We start from the raw sequence: 16,005 nt of genomic DNA, 5'->3' as shown, positions 1-16,005 counted from the left end.
TGTTCAGGGTTTCAAGAAATAATAAAACATATTTTTTTTCAACTTGTTGTATTTAACGAAAGGAATGTGGTCTTCCTATACATGTTTATTAACATAATAAATACAGGATCTAGTTAATGAATATGTTGGACGCGTCATCATCTTCGAATCTTGTAGCCGTATCCTGTAAAGAAAAAGAAGAAACGACGGATTAATTTAAGAATTTCTTTTTTTTCTGAAACAATAAAAATGAGTCAATATTGATAAGAGAGAAATAAAACTTACTCGTAAATGATGGATCTGTTTAGGTTCATCTTCCTCCTCGGGTACAGGATCACTGCATTTTTTTCACCGATGGATGTTTATGAACTCTTCTGGGTACTGCATTTTTCTTGGTGTTGCTCCTTTATGGTCAAGGTTCCTCCTTCGGTACGAGATGACTGCATTTCTTCCACTGATGGTTGTGTTGATGGTTTATGAACTCTTGTGGGTACTTCATTTTCTTCTTGGTGTTGCTGCTTTGTGGTTAAGGAGTGGAAAAAAGGAAAAGGAAAAGGAAAAGAAATGGCGGCCTTATTGGGTATTTACAGTTTTTTCTTCTTCATCTTCTTTTTCCAGTTCCATCTTCTGTTTTTTAACGTACCCGTACGGAACCGTATCATAAGAATTGAATTCTTTAAATCGACGTTTTGTGTACTGGATACTGTACATTTTTTCTTCTTTGCGTGTGACGATGGTATGGTCTTTGTTCCTGCATATCTTATGGGGGATAGTGATGGTGACTTGTCCACGGCATTGATTTGTAATCATTTCTTTTAGCGTATTGAAATTTAATTGTTGTCCTGCATTGTAATTTAATGTAAATCCTCTAATTTTGCATATGTAGCTGGTGACGTTGGTATCCGGATTGTATATTTCTAGGCTGTAATTTTTTGGTCCTCCACTGACAAATGTCTTGATGTATGCTCGTGGTCCATAAGACTCCATCTCGTCCGATAAGCATCCCAAGTACGTTGAAGGTTCAATGGTTGGCTCTCCAGGCTTCTCCGTAAATATCACAGAATCCGTGTCGAAATATAAAACACGTTCCTGCAACATTTCCAGGTACTTGTACAATTCCAGACGTGCCTGACATGTTGTAAATGCACCTAACACGACATTGGTGTTTCGGTTTTGAACAGGCACATGTTCATTGTACTCCCAGAACGCATACAACATCGTATCATTGATGGGTACAATTTGATGGAGTTTAATGTCGGGGGAAGTGAGTTTTTCATAAAATTCTTCCGGCCGATCAATAATTGTGGTCTGGCTAAAGTTTGTACGCTGGCAAAGCTTTCCCCATAGAGAGTTAAGACAAAGCTTAGATAAGCTTCTTCGGGCAGGATTATTTTCAATTTTGGACGGATCCAATGCAATACCTTCACGCTCCAGGACGGTTTGTATGAATTTTGATTTGTCTTCTTCGGTCACACAGGAACTAGGCCAGCCAGACGCTTCCATTTTCGATTTCAAAAATGTATTGATATATTCCGTGAACAAGCCACCTGTTTTCGTGATGGGATCATATTGTTCAATGTCATAATCCCAAATTTCAAAAATTTCCACTGGTTGATATCCCAATTCTATTGCTTTCTGGATTTCATATGATACCCAAGTTCCAGTGAGGCACCGCTCCTGATCATTGTGTGTACACGTTGCTGTAGGGTCTGGGTTCATTTCTTCGGCACACGCAGCACACAGTGGAAAGAGTAGTTTCTTGTTACATCGGTAAGGCAGGAGACCATGATAAAGATGGCGACTTGGTAATATCGTCATTTTGATTAGACCATTGACTTTATTTATTGGTGGTATATTTTCATCACCCTGTAGATAAATTCGTGGATGGCCTACAGGGTATTTAGCACACTTATTGATGTAAGGATAAAGCGAGACAATATCGAAATATTTTATTACTTCTCCTGCTTTTTCGTCGACTTGGTGGTACAATTTCACGCAATTGGTCCTTCCTCCAAAAAAACTATCTCTTGGATTTAATGGTCTGCGGTCCATGTACGGGTGATTCTTCAGATACGTCGCCATTGCAGGATTTTGTTTTAAGAACTGATTAAATTCGCACTCCCACATTTCATGTACAATGTACCCCAATTCACGCAGTCTTGCATTTTTGCGTTGCGTTCGTTCATAACGGAATTCCATGGTGTCTTCTGGATTGCTGTAGATGGGCTGATTACGGCCTGTAGTAAAACATACTTTACACCCGTGATAAAAGCAGCCGGCATGCACGTAGATGTGCTCCTCTAACGTCTCAGGATCTTGGTAGTAACCATCAACATGGAATCCCGCAATAAACACTTCCTTTTGTCGGGCCGCATGTAAGATTTGTTTTTCTTCGGTTTTTTCAATGTAGGCCAGCCATTGCATTGCAGCGATCGATTGGGTACTTCTCCATCGATAGCCATGTGCCGGTAGAATTCCAATGGTATTAGGTTTAAGGAAATTCCGGCGGAATACTAAATTAGAAGCACTGGCAATCGTGATCGTCTCCAAGAAGGGATTCACTTTGGTTTCTGTTTCAAATGACGTCATAAACGAAACGCATGCTTGTCGCAGTACATTGACATCTTGAATACAATACTTGAGAATTTCTTTCTGGAAATCAAACGTGTCATTACGATGATCGTTGTACCACTGCATGAACTTGTTTCTGTCTTCGACGGCCATTTCATCTGCACCATAATACTTTGTTTCTGGAAGTGGTCCAATATACGATTGATTCTCCTTGGTGTTGAAGAAATGCGGGAAGTAGCCTTTGGTTGCGGGTAAATTGAACGCTTTTGACAATTTACTTAATGCCATAGGTAGGAAGTTCAACGAGTCAATGAACGTCAGATTATTCAACGTTAAACTCAGTATCTTGGTCCCATTTAATATGACGTCAGGTCTCCATTGGCATTGTTCTACCATGGTCTTTAGGATAAAATGTCCATCGTATCCCTTAGCGTTGTGAGCGACACAGAAAATCCTATTTATATTGGGACGACGTTCCCGCAAGTACTGGAGAAAATCATAAACTGGATCCTCTCCTTGGAAAATATGCTGGCGCTGACCACACGTACTGCAAGACTGCTGGATATTATTGTTTTCAACACATGCGTAACATACTTGTTGTGCAACCAATAAATTTGGAATGTGTACATACGTATTATCGCCAATATTCGTGTCCTGCATAGATTCTATATCATAGAATATCAACAAGGCTTTCTTTGTGTGCATGAGTGAAGGAACACCAGGTTTCAAGCATTGTCGATCAGGAAGCATAAAACATTGATGGGATCCCGGAACAATCTTCTTACAAACATTGCAAAAGATCTCATTGCAATCATGAATGCGTTGTCCTGTATGCACAAAAGAATATACTCTGTAACATCTAGTACATTGCTGCACCATTTTGCATACAGGTTCCCCACGATGATATACAATATTACGATGATTGTTAAAACATTCTTCGCCGTAAAATTGACGATTGCAGTCGTTGCATAATATCAGCGTTTGGTTCTTGTCGCATAGTGGTCTCTGTAAACATTTGGAGCACGTTACAGGACAATTTTTTACATGTCTGTTACGATGATCATACTTTTTATGGCACGCTTCACAGTAGAAATTGGTTGCAAAACAAGCAGTTAAAGATTGAATGATGTCAAAATGGCCAGCTAAACAAATCAAATTTATGGGAGTGCGATTTTCAACATTGGGCCCCTCGTACATGATGTCACGGCCTGTGAAACTAGTATACACTGTAATTTTATATTCTTTGAGGTATGCCTGGAATTGTCGAATTTCATTTACACTGGCACCATGATCCAAATTCACTCCTGCATTTGAACATAACGCATCGACTTCTTGGTCCACAACACATTTTCTCTGATGTTGATACTGTGTATATCGTTTCACATCTACATTCTTGTATTTTTTCAGGCCAATAGCAATAACAAGGGCGAACGCCAAACACCTTGAATCTTGATTTTTTACACGTACAATCCCTCGCTTGCAACGTAACAATTCTTCATTTTGAAGTACTCCTTGCCGCAAACCACCATAGCCACGTGGAATATCGACACGATGGAAATGAACAGTGAATGGCTCGTGCAGGAGAAATGCATTGTTACTTTGTAAAACTCTTTCAAAGGAGGCCCACATCGTTTCCAGTGTTAAGTTTCGTGCTTGGCGAAAACTCACCCAAAATGGTTTATTGGTATTCCGTGGTGATATTACTGATAAACCAACCATCACCTCATCGTCGACATTGGCTAACAAATGGTCTAGCATTGCTTGGAAACTATTATGTACATACTGTATGATATCGGTTCCTACGGGCGGTGCGTTGAATTGAATTTCGAGCATTCGGCCCTCAATGTTAAATCGTCTATAATGACGAGTGATTTCATTGCGTACAGTAAAACCCGATTCGGCCATGGTTAGAAAAGGAGATAACAAACAAACAGGTACAATTGCGATAAATGTGTAAGGGAAAAAGGAATTGAGCAGCGTGAATTTACTACAAAAGAAAAGAAGAAAGAAAAATCTTAATCACCTGATAAACAGGAAATCATAACATTCATGATAAATTCTTAACTAAGCAATTCATGTAAAGGTCCTGAGTTTGATTCCCTGGCGGTGGCGTTCAGAATCTCATTATGAAAGCACGTGTACTAGAAATCAAAGTTTTTTTTTTAAATAATTATGTTACTGAAATGAGTGTTTTATTGCTGTCAAACTCGAGACCATTACATCAGCATGTAACTGACCTATCATTCTATAGTGATAAAAAGAATGCATGAAATGAATGAATGTTTCATCAGTGCTGAGATGTGACAAAGCACGCGTCAGCATTTTTTTTCTACTCACAACGACCTTTAAATGATGCGTTTGCAAGTTGAAGAGATTCATCAAACATTAACGATACACATACGTAATTGTCAAAACAAAAATCTGTATAGCGTATTTTTTTTTATTATTATTGTGACTAAGCGGTTAGCGTACATGGTTCGGACGTGGAAGTCCCTGGTTCAAGCCTCGGTGGGTTTGCTTTCCACGTCGGGGGCATGTCAAGCCTTTTCTGTAATTTAATATTCTCATGCGTTATCATACATTCTTTTCAAACTAAGCTAAATGGTTGACGTACACCTCATAATACATAAACGTACATAAATCGTCTATAATGACGAGTGATTTCATTACAAACAGTAAAACCCGATTCGGCCATGATTAAAAAATGAAAACAAACAAACAGGTACGGTAAAACAAATATGTAATGGGAAAAAAGGAATTGAGCAGCGTGAATTTGAGTTGATTTTTTGATTTTTAGTTTAGCGTCCCTTTCAGCAGCGAGGCTATATGAGACGTGGACCTACTGATTAACGTGGAATCCGAACCACATGAGCTCCCGCCGGGAATCGAACCCGGGTCTCCCACGCCAAAGGTACGTATGCTAACCGCTTAGCCCAGGAAATCATAACATTCATGATAAATTCTTAACTAAGCAATTCATGTAAAGGTCCTGAGTTTGATTCCCTGGCGGTGACGTTCAGAATCTCCTTATGAAAACACATGTACTAGAAATCAAAGTTTTTTAAAAATAATTATGTTACTGAAATGTGTATTTTATTGCTGTCAAACTCGAGACCGTTACATCAGCATGTAACTGACCTACCATTCTATAGTGATAAAAAGAATGCATGAATGAATGAATGTTTCAACAGTACTGAGATGTTAGAAAGTACGCGTAAGCATTTTTTCCCACTCACAACGACCTTTAAATGATGCGTTTGCAAGTTGAAGAGATTCACCAACCATTAACGTAACACATACGTAATTGTCAAAACAAAATCTGTATAGCGTAAAACTTTTAACCACATATTCATACACTCGTGGCTAAGCGGTTAGCGTACATGCTTTTAACGTGAAAGGCCCTGGTTCAATCCTCGGTGGGGTTTGCTTTCCCACATCGGATCGCTGTCAAGCCTTTTCTGAAATTTAATATTCTCACGCGTTATCATACATTCTTTTCAAAACTAAGCTAAATGATTGACGTACACACCTCTGGCCCTGGTTCAATCTCGGGCGGTTGCTCGAATATCACGTTAAGCTGAAGGGGACGCTAATGCTTTCAAAGGGTATCGAACCATATTATTCTCAGGCATAGTTTCTGAAATTTTGTAATGTATTCTTTTCAAAACTAAGCGCACACATTTTTCTGGCCATGGTTCAATTCGCGACGGGAGTTCACATTCAACATTAAGCTGAAGGGGCGCTAAACCATATCATTTATCGTGCTTACTTCTAATGTGTGGGGATCCTGATTCGTACTCCCACTTTCCCATTCCACTAATTTCTTCATAGTCTAAATATTTCGTACTAAAAGTAAAACAGTGTATTCGTGATCCGCCCACAAATATAAAATAAAAATGATTTTCGAATCTTGTGTGAAAAAATAAAATCTCACTGAACTTACCTCAAATTCAATGAACAAAAAGTCGGTGCAGTAAAGCTTCTTAAATGAAGACACTTTTCAAGAACAGACCTTCTCACACAATAGTTGAGAGCGGTGTAAGATTTGAAAAATGAAATTTAGATTTTTATTTAGGTCGCTGTGAAAACGATGTCACCGTCAACCAATCAGAAACGAGGAAATTTATAAAATGATGTCATAACGAACCAATCAAAACGCTCGCTGCTTTTGTCATGAATCACGAACCAAAACGATGTGTAACAATCGATCGTGACGTCATTCACGTTTCTCAATAGTATCGCAATTCCGATCCCAAATGATTTCTACATGTCACTACTTGTCGTAACTGTGACGACATTTCATTTTCATCATATTCCATACGAGAATGTCAATGTTTGCTTTTTTCATGAATCATGCTGACACGTTCGTAGTAAAACTAAAGTAATGCGATCCGCTGACGTTTGCATTTTTTTCAATCATATGTGCTTCTATGTCGTCACACAAAGAAGTCTATCAGCATTTTATTTTAATCCACGAACGGAAGCGTTACACTGTCAGATTTATTTTCTTAAAGTATAAGTGTATCCTTTTCAAGGACCATGGTTCGAAACCCACCAAGCATGATTAAATCCGAATTCATTCATAGCTAAGCGGTTAGGATACACATCTTTGGTTTGAAAGACCTGAGTTCGATTCCTGGAGAAACATTTCTTAGGATTTTTCTAAAACTTGGTTTCAATTTCTAGTTCGAAAATTTTAAAAGTTTAGTTCGATAAAAAGTTTGATTTGAGAAGTGTTACACTGTCAGATTTATTTTCTTAAAGTATATGTGTATCCTTTTCAAGGACCATGGTTCGAAACCCACCAAGATCGATTAAAACCGAATTCATTTAAGCGGTTAGCATACACATCTTTGGTTTGAAAGACCTGAGTTCGATTCCTGGAAAAACATTTCTTAGGATTTTTCTAAAACTTGGTTTCAATTTCTAGTTCGAAAATTTTAAAAGTTTAGTTCGATAAAAAGTTTGATTTGAGAAGCGTTACACTGTCAGATTTATTTTCTTAAAGTATATGTGTATCCTTTTCAAGGACCATGGTTCGAAACCCACCAAGATCGATTAAAACCGAATTCATTTAAGCGGTTAGCATACACATCTTTGGTTTGAAAGACCTGAGTTCGATTCCTGAAAAAAACATTTCTTAGGATTTTTTCTTAAACTTGGTTTAAATTTCTAGTTCGAAAATTTTAAAAGTTTAGTTCGATAAAAAGTTTGATTTGAAAATTTTTAGATGTGATTTACATCTTTAGTTCGAAACTTTTGTTTTTAAAAATGTTTTAGTTCGACAAAATTTTGTTTTAATTTTTTTAGTTCGAAATTTTTTTGGGTTCGAAAATTTTTTGTTTGAAACTTTTTTGTTTCAAAATTTTTTAGTTCGAAATTTTTTTTGGGTTCGAAAAATTTTTGTTTGAAACTTTTTTGTTTCAAAATTTTTTGTTTGAAAATTTTTGTTTAAAATTTTTTTAGTTTTGAAATTTTTTTAGTTCCAAAAATTTTTTAGTTTAAAATTTCTTGTACTCTGCGGAACCGTTTCGAAAAGAATCGGAGCAGTTTAGGTAGAAAAAAATCTGGCAACGCTGTTTCCATTAATGAAGCGCTTACTGAGCAATAAATCGCTTAAACTCACAACAATGTGTTATAAGAAATCTACAAGCGACACCCCTCTTTCACCATTGTTACTTCCAGAGACATAGGCTACTAATTCAAGGACAAGATCTCCATCAAGGTAAGAATCATCTTATCTGCCAAAGAGAACGATAATATTTAATGTAAACTTCAGTACAATATCATGATACCAAAAAAAAGGGTTATTTAAGGAGGAGGTTGAGCCCTCCATGGGAACTTTAAGGATAACCATAAAAGGGAACAAAATTCTAAAATACAGGTCTAGGGTGATCACCGACATATCGCTCTATATTTCACTCATGGGGTGTGTGGCGGGTCTAAGATCATGTGACCTCTGTCGGCCAATCAGCATCGAGGTACCAAAACACTCATCTTACCCATAAAAAGGGAACGAATTTTAAAAATCCCAGGGTTTAAGATCACGTGACCTCTATCAACCAATCAGCATTGGGGTACCAAAAGGATTCATCTTACCCGTAAAAGGGAACGAATTTCAAATATCGCAGGGTCTAAGATCATGTGACATTTGTCAACCAATCATAAACACTCATCTTACCCGTAAAAGGGAACAAATTTCAAAAATCCCGGTCATAAAAGAGAATGAGGGATTTCCCCGCAGGGTGACTCATGACGTCATACCACGTGACCTGAAAATTTGAATTTCCCGCGTGGGCGGGGCCTAACGTCACGTGACCTCTCTCAACCAATCAGAATCGAGAAAATTTTTGCTGACTCGGCGCAATATACGTCGGCCACTACTACTCGCAAGCTTGAAGTTGCATCCTAGTCCGAGCGTAAATCTATATAATATGTTTTTAGAAATTCTAGAAAAATTAGTATTTAATAAAATTAATGATATTTAACCACGCAAATGATTAAAATTTAAGTTTAAACTACATAAATACGTATGAAATAAGTAATAAAAGCTTAAATATAGAGAGATATAGTGAGTATAATTTAATGCTATATTTATGATAGAAAAAGAGTGAAAACATGAGTTTTTAAGTGTGAAACATAGTCTCCAAGTTATGGTTAGAAGGACTTCACACAGAGCTAAAGTTTTAACGGTCATGCACAAAGATTACTAGGAAAATAACAAGGGTGCTCGACACAGAAAGAACAAAATAAGACTGCTTCAAAAATATGCGACTTTTAGAACGCAAAAAGTGTAGGCAGACACAAGATAGGAGTTTTAATTATTTAATTAACTATAATAAATGTAATTTTCTACGAATTTTAAGTAGGCCTATCCCGACTTTATCTATTTCTCATCTATTTCAGATAATATCCAAAAGCGAAGGAAATGGACATCAATGCAATGTTATTATTAATATCAGCGTTAGTTTTAGGAAGTGTATTAGTGGTAATAGTAATTATCACATGTTATATTTTGTTAAGATTAAATAGGATAGAGAGGAAATACGAAAATAGTGTAAGAAATAGTAAAAATAATGTAAGATCAAACATAGATGTAGAAGTAAATGGTAGAGATGAGTCTGAGACTTACGCAGTTTCCCAAGTATCACCAATTTATGCCACTATTTTTAATAAGACCAAATCTACACTAAAAACTATCCCACAAAGCACTGATATCACTATTTTTAAGAATTTGCCAGATGGTAGTATAGCGGATTGTAGTAAGAGCACTGAAACTGAGCGGGAAAACACACACTTGCACCACATCACTACAGAAGATGAGAAATACACTAATACATCAATGGGACACTATGAATTCACGAAAACCGACGTTTTCAACGAAAATTCCAACAAACACGGAAAAACTGAGTGCCCGAAAAACACGAAAAGTGAATATTTTTATCCATGCGACGTGGTAGTGTTATAGAATATAGTGTTTCAAAACTAATAACGAAATAATTGCTAGTGAATATTAACACTCGATGTTATCCGTTCAACAGTGACGCGCGAACAGAAAGGCAGGAAAAGGAAGTCAGGTTAACCTTGATTGAAAAGTGTTGATCTTGCAGTTACTAGGCTGGAAGTATCTACAGTATATCCAACGCCCTGCGGCAAGTTTTTTTTTCTGTTCAAGCTAAAATGTCAGTGAATAAAATTTTGATGAAAATAAAACAATTGGATTTTCAAGTTTTACAGTGCTAATGTAAAAAATATTAACTAACTATGTTTTAAAAACTATGTTACAAGTTTTTGTTTTTAGATTTCCAATCACATAGCGGTGGAAATAAATGAAGTTGAACCAGTACTGATACGGCCAATAAATTCATTGGTTGGCACGTATGGACAGACAGAGCAGTGGAAGTTTTTGGTAACTTGAGACTCTAAAAGCGTTGTCGCGAAGAGAAGATAATTCAAGAGTACTTGCAAACTAATATATATGTAATTATGCACAATCACTCTTGACCAAATGTGATGAGCAAGTATTTCAGCGAACACTCACTAGATGTCGTGAGCGTATACTTTGCCAGATTACATTTGAAGTTTTTGTATTTTATAATTATAGGAATTAAGAGAGAAAGATTAAAGATTCATATATATAGTTTTAATAATTTTAGGTGAAGGAATATTGACAACTGTTTATATAACTATTCTGCATAATAATACATATTTTATTTTATTTCAAGTTTATATTTATCTTTCAATATTGATTCAGTTTATATGATGTACAGGGTGTTTATGAAAAATCGCCCTCTTACGAGGTCTATCTTGGATTGCGAGGCAACCAAGTTTTTAAGGGGGGTCATGTGGCAGTACTCGATTTTCGAGGAAAGTAATTTGTATATTTTGATTCTATTTTATGTTTATGTCACAAAATCATTTATTAAGGTTATGGGAATTAAATGTTGTGTATGTGAGTAAATGCAAGCTGCACAATGTTGCTAACGTTTGTGTCAGCAGTTTGTTGTAAACAAATGTGTATAAGAATGTCATCGTTGAGAGTCTGGCAATGTAGGAAGGAAATGTTGACAATGTGTCTATCCTCACATTAGCCAGATTCTAGAAATTGTATAAAGTGAATCTGTAAGATTTCACGAATTTCATGAGATTACGGATGTGCGGAGAATTGCTTAGAATCGGGAAATCAGAACGTGTGGAGGATTGCAATTTTGAGTTTTGACACATGGAAGGAATTTGTCTCTCCATGTGAAAACGGTGTTGCACGTGCTGCAGCAGACGACAAGCAGACGACGGAGGTTGGACAACGCTAAACAAAACTGGAGGACGAGAAGGTTTTGAGAGAGTCGATGGAGTTGATGGACAGTTGATGGATAGTCGGTAGGAAGTCCATGAGGAGTCTATGATCAAGTTACAGTGATCATTCTTTGGTTCGAGTTTTGGAGAACCAAGTTCTATTCGAGAATCAGCCAGATGACAGGAGGAGAAAGTACTTCATATTCCAAATCATTCTAACATCGCAGAACATTACGCTGAGAGTAGCATTTGAGAGGAGCCATACCTCAATGCTCATTTTCGTCTTTCAACAGCAAGGAGATTTAGCTTAAAGGAGCCGAGTTCAACGCCGGAGCAACGAGGGAAATACACCAGTTTTATCCAGGTATGTGTGGCACCGATTCAGGGTTCAAAAGCTCAATACTTGACCGTTTCTGTACCCGTCTGGCAAATGATTCTTAATATCCGTCATTACTAGCGTTCTGAAATCTTACAGTACACTCATAAGCATAACGAAATACAGTGATCTTATATTAATGAAGTGGACGTCTCTTTATTTAAATTATCCCCAAATGAGAAACCTCTCGCGAATTAATATCAAAGTTTGTCCCACTCATTCTAGATGGTGAGTGGAAGGCATCCAGTTGCACTCAACTTTGCATCCCCAATTAGGCACTGAGTGGCTGGATAGATACAACACCGCCTATAAGAAACATTTGACATATGAAGCACGGGTTTCAAAATGGTCGCCAAAAATGCACGTTGTTCTTGTCACCGAGCAGGTACTTTTGGCGGCCATTTTGAAATCCCATATAGTAAATTTTTCTGATATGCGTTGTTGCATATTCCATGATTTATCGAAAGAAATATAACTCGACCGATGGTGATATTTGAAAGTTTGAAGTTGGCCCCTGGGACCCTATGATGGGGGACTTGGGGGCACTTGCATCTCACAGAAGTTTCTCGCCCGCTCAAATGGGTACATTCCTGCACAACTGGATGTGTCACGTGTTTTTCGCTTTGAAACTATTTCAGTCACAGAGTTAGGTGGGACACTCTGGATACATCATATAGGCGGTGATAGTACTGCAGACAGCAACACACAGCAGATCAAGCCTTTGATTATGTTTGCTTTCTACTGGTGTGGATATGTGATAGAAAGACCACCAAAGGTTCCGACACCTCTAGAGTACTGTTTCGAGACATTCACAGGCGATCATTGTACCATGTATGACGGATTGGCAGTATTCCGCTGTGCTCACTCTAAATGTATCTTATGTTTGGACCATTGTCTCATCGAGCAATTGCACGTGCAATGTGGACGAGCATGTACAAATGATGCGAAGGCTTATGCCTCTTGCCGGAATTTTCTTTTTGTGAAGCGAGTGGCCTAACTGTATTAGAATTTTCTGGATTTTCATGGCCAGTGCTGACAACTTTGGAACTCGTTTTTCTTTTCGACTCTAGGTACGTCGGTTTCCTGCGTAGTTGGTGCTTCTTGTTTTGTTCATTCTAATATGCACAGCTCGTGATCAAATGTGGCGCATTATAGCCAACTTCGTCTTTTCCGTATTTTTCGTACTTCTGTTTTTTCTATTCTCTTTTGTTAGATTGTACCACTGATTATACACGTCATATCTTATGTTCTACATGACACTGAATATTGTTCTACATGACACTCACTACATATAGTGCTCTTTGCAAAACATGTACTTTTCATTGCAGTTGGCAACACTGTTAACCCTACTGGCGGCCTCCATTTGTTCCCTATTGTGGCAAGTCTCTTTCTACACATCACTTGTCAGCATTGTATTTTGTCGTGCCCCCCCTTTTTTGCGGAATTTGCACTTTTCCCCTTTGTCCAACCTTGCTGTTTCCCGAACTTCCACCCCTTATATTTCTTGAACCTATTGCTATGGGCAGCTAATTTTTTGGCAATGCTCATCTCTGTTACAGCTCTTTCAATTGGCATAGGCCATATCTTTCACTGCAACTATCATTTTCGGAAGGTTCCCTTGTCAGTAAATCCCTAGCATGAGCACTAGCGTTAATAGAAAATGGTAATGACAGGCAAGCGAGGTGTAGTCGATGGTTATGCAGATACGCTACTCATAGAGCTATGACTAATTCAACATTGTCAAAACTTGTTTCGTTTCATTCTATATATATATATAATCCTCTCCTCTGTTCTCTTTCTCCTGGCTCTAATCACAAAGCCTGCTTCTATGTCATGCATAGACAAGTTGAAAATGACTGAAGTGGAATATCATATTTTATAACTTCACCTGCATAGCAGTTCTTCAAAATTTTCATATAGAAATATTACACCGAATTTTCCTCCAGTTAAAGCATAAAATTACAAATATCACGGAATATTTTTAGGAAGAAATATCCACTTCCGTACAATTTCCCTTAAGAGAAGAAAAAAGATTAGAAAATAAAGCTCTGGGCCTAATTGCGTATCTGCCTTTACAAATTTGTGAACTGCAATTGAACGCAATAAACATGGTAAGAACTTTCGATGGTAAGTCTGTGAAGATAAATGCGGACGATAGATAATTCCAAATCACAGATTGTGCACCACTGACGTCAAATCGCACAATCAGTGTATAATATCAAGTATTGCAAACTTAAGCACTAGTTTTGATTTGAGTTGACGCAAACCGATGTGGAATAAGGAAATCCGCAAAATATTCATATCGTCACGCAACGCCAAAAAAAAAATCAAATGCTATGTCGCTTATTCGAATCTCAAACACAAATTTGCATTGCGTTAGCACATACTACTACGGAATAAAGGCCAGGCTCGATCTCTTCCAGTTTTTTATAATTAATTTCATGAGAAATTGAGTATTGTGCTGTATGGAGCAGAAGCATACACATTATGAAAAATTTTGAAAAGTAATGAATTGGTTGATTGGTTTGGTGTGTAATTTTATTTACTCTTCCAGCACCGAGGATGTATAAGACGTAGATATGGAACTCAGACCTCCTACGTTGACGGCAATAACTGTAGTCATTTAACTATGAGGGAGCTAAAAAGAAGTTACTAGAATTATGCAAAATTTGTATGTTGAGCAGGGACGGCGCCAGAAACGTTTGATGGTGTGGGCGGAAAGAAGCAGACCTAGTTGCTGGGTGGGCGGACAATAAAAAATAAAAACTAGGTAATGTAGACATTGTTTTGACAATAATTAAGTTTCATTTTTTATACTTTTTAGTTAGCTAAGGCTCAGACCAAAATAGGCGAGGAACAAGGATGTGGAAAACAGCTGTCTTGTAGCTTATAAAAGGTACAATTCCGGCATGGACTGGTGGGACTGAAGAAATGCATGATTTAAGGATGGGCTGCGGGAGTTCGTGGCTATACACTCGACCTACTGAGTTTCGCGTGGCAGACACACTACCTCTACTTCCAGTTTTTTTAAAGCTCTTTTTTAAACAATAATAACGGTCTGTACTGTGTAGTCGATGAAGTTCAAGACAGCTTTACCTCCTCTCCCTCCAAGAATGCACTTGAATGCATAGGAATACAGAAGATTCAAACAACACAGACTAACAGATAATACTCTACCTTTCGTTAATAACATAAAATACACAATAAATAAGTAAAACAAAAATAAAATAGGCTACTGTAAACATTTTTATCTTTGAAGGATTTATTACAAGAAAGCAAGAGACAAACAAATATAAATCATTTATATTTTCTCTCATATATTTTTCATTTGTGCACATTAGATTTTTTGGCGATCTCTATATGCAACAGCAAAGACCAATGTTAAAAAAGAATAGGGAAATTCGACAGCATGATTGATCATACCTTACACAGAAATCTTTGAAACAAACTCAAGTTTTAAAAAAAAGTATAAATCGGATAAAGAAATAAGTAACAATTAACAAAATTGCATTATAATTACAGAAAAAACAATGTACCTGTATTTTAAACCATGAAGGGCTGATCACATGGTATGAACAAACTTACAATAAACTTTTATACCTGCACTTTAATTAAGTGCAATGCGTCGATTTTTATGTCCAGCATCGAATACGTTTACCACATCCTCTACAGCAATATTCATCAAAAGTTTTCTTTCTACTGGAAGGAAACAAAGATCGCTTAGGGGACCGTTTGCCATTCGATTTCTTAGATGTTTTAACCCGTCTAAGACACGAGAAAGAACGCTCACGTGGTGAACTAGATACAGGAATGATGACATCATTACTGCTAATTCGTGAATTTCATGAAAAGCAATTTTGAAACGATCCATCACTTCAGTAAACTGAGAAACAGAGGTAATTTTGCATTGCTTTTCCTCCTCATAAGGTTGCAAATCTTTGGGAGAAGTTTCAGTTCAACCTCTACACTATCGACATCACATCCATAATGATGTGCAAATGGTTCAATTTTCTCAAATGAGAGAAAGTGTTCACTTTTAGGGTGAAGACTGCTTATCCCACTGTTCATTGTTCATTACAGAGTTAAACTGGGTCCTAGAATATGACATTACAATCGAAAGTAATACCTATTGCTTTGGAAGTACATTCTCATATTCATTATTTTACTTCTGTTAGGATGGGCGGATGGGTGGGCGGTCGCCCACCCCTGCCCACCCTTAATGCCGTCCCTGATGTTGAGAACAATGGCGTCGTATTTGTGTGGAACGAAAAATCAAAGAGGGTATA

This window comes from Thermobia domestica, chromosome 8 (assembly GCF_964235325.1).
Source record: "Thermobia domestica chromosome 8, izTheDome1.hap1.1, whole genome shotgun sequence".
Classification (NCBI taxonomy): domain Eukaryota; kingdom Metazoa; phylum Arthropoda; class Insecta; order Zygentoma; family Lepismatidae; genus Thermobia; species Thermobia domestica.
The sequence above is the reverse complement of the archived record's forward strand: the minus strand, read 5'-3'. Positions refer to the sequence as shown.